A 2,500-nucleotide genomic window follows, 5' to 3' on the forward strand; every position below is an offset into this window, starting at 1 on the left:
TTTTATTTATATATTTTTCTTTGTTTTTCATATTTGAAAATTTCATAAATTACGGTGTATATAAAAAGTAAAGGGGCGACCCCCCTTTAGCTTTTCTTATCAAAATTCAAAAACCGTTTTTTATGAAAAAGAATTTTCGTTCTCTATATTATATATTTTATATAAAAATATAAGAACGATATTTCTTCTTAATATTTGCCAATTTTCAAATAATTTATCATTCTTAATAACATTTTACTTTTTTTTCAAATGCATTTTTAATGTAATAATTTCATATATTACATAATTTTTCTCTTTGAATTGAAATTAATAATTTCATAATTCTATTTTTTAATCATAAATATATATGATTGAAAAAATTTTCTCCTCTTTTCCTTTGTTTAAAATTTAATTTTTCTTATAAATTTTTGTTTTTCTTATTTTTTTCTCTTCATCATCTGTTTAATTTCCTGTATTTATACAAGAAACAAACAGTTGAGGATAATTTCTATGTAATGCTAGTATAGAATATAAAATTTTGAATTCAAAAATTTATTTCTATTTAAACTAACTATAGAAAACCAGGAATAAAATACAATAACACCAATATGCCATAACATGTTAGTATAGAATATAGATTCTTCATATATGTATATATATTCGAAAATTTTTTCTATTTAAACTAACGTATGGAAAACCAGGAATAAAATCATAATATTACCAGTTTAATATGGCTCAAATTCGAGTTTCATATAGTTATGATTCGATTTATATGCTTCAATATCATTGGTTAGTTAACTTTTGATATTTTCATATTATATCACATGCCTTCACCGTGAGTGTTTTTTGCCATGCACACCTCACATTGTCAAAAATGTATGGGAAAAATTCATTTCAATACATTTCAGTTTGATTTGAAATGTCTTTATTATATATTTTAGTGCCAATATGCCAAGGTTATATTCCATAACATGTTAGTATTAGAATATAGATTCTTCATATATGTATATATATTCGAAAATTTTTTCTATTTAAACTAACGTATGGAAAACCAGGCATAAAATCACAATATTACCAGTTTAATATGGCTTAAATTCGAGTTTCATATAGTTATGATTCGATTTATATGCTTCAATATCATTGGTTAGTTAACTTTTGATATTTTCATATTATATCACATGCCTTCACCGTGAGTGTTTTTTGCCATGCACACCTCACATTGTCAAAAATGTATGGGAAAAATTCATTTCAATACATTTCAGTTTGATTTGAAATGTCTTTATTATATATTTTAGTGCCAATATGCCAAGGTTATATTCCATAACATGTTAGTATTAGAATATAGATTCTTCATATATGTATATATATTCGAAAATTTTTTCTATTTAAACTAACGTATGGAAAACCAGGCATAAAATCACAATATTACCAGTTTAATATGGCTTAAATTCGAGTTTCATATAGTTATGATTCGATTTATATGCTTCAATATCATTGGTTAGTTAACTTTTGATATTTTCATATTATATCACATGCCTTCACCGTGAGTGTTTTTTGCCATGCACACCTCACATTGTCAAAAATGTATGGGAAAAATTCATTTCAATACATTTCAGTTTGATTTGAAATGTCTTTATTATATATTTTAGTGCCAATATGCCAAGGTTATATTCCATAACATGTTAGTATTAGAATATAGATTCTTCATATATGTATATATATTCGAAAATTTTTTCTATTTAAACTAACGTATGGAAAACCAGGCATAAAATCACAATATTACCAGTTTAATATGGCTTAAATTCGAGTTTCATATAGTTATGATTCGATTTATATGCTTCAATATCATTGGTTAGTTAACTTTTGATATTTTCATATTATATCACATGCCTTCACCGTGAGTGTTTTTTGCCATGCACACCTCACATTGTCAAAAATGTATGGGAAAAATTCATTTCAATACATTTCAGTTTGATTTGAAATGTCTTTATTATATATTTTAGTGCCAATATGCCAAGGTTATATTCCATAACTCTCTATTTTAACTAACGTATGGAAAACCAGGCATAAAATCACAATATTACCAGTTTAATATGGCTTAAATTCGAGTTTCATATAGTTATGATTCGATTTATATGCTTCAATATCATTGGTTAGTTAACTTTTGATATTTTCATATTATATCACATGCCTTCACCGTGAGTGTTTTTTGCCATGCACACCTCACATTGTCAAAAATGTATGGGAAAAATTCATTTCAATACATTTCAGTTTGATTTGAAATGTCTTTATTATATATTTTAGTGCCAATATGCCAAGGTTATATTCCATAACTCTCTATTTAAACTAACGTATGGAAAACCAGGCATAAAATCACAATATTACCAGTTTAATATGGCTCAAATTCGAGTTTCATATAGTTATGATTCGATTTATATGCTTCAATATCATTGGTTAGTTAACTTTTGATATTTTCATATCATTTCACATGCCTTCACCGTGGTGTTTTTTGCCATGCACA

This window comes from Anastrepha obliqua, unplaced genomic scaffold (assembly GCF_027943255.1).
Source record: "Anastrepha obliqua isolate idAnaObli1 unplaced genomic scaffold, idAnaObli1_1.0 ptg000250l, whole genome shotgun sequence".
Lineage (NCBI taxonomy): Eukaryota > Metazoa > Arthropoda > Insecta > Diptera > Tephritidae > Anastrepha > Anastrepha obliqua.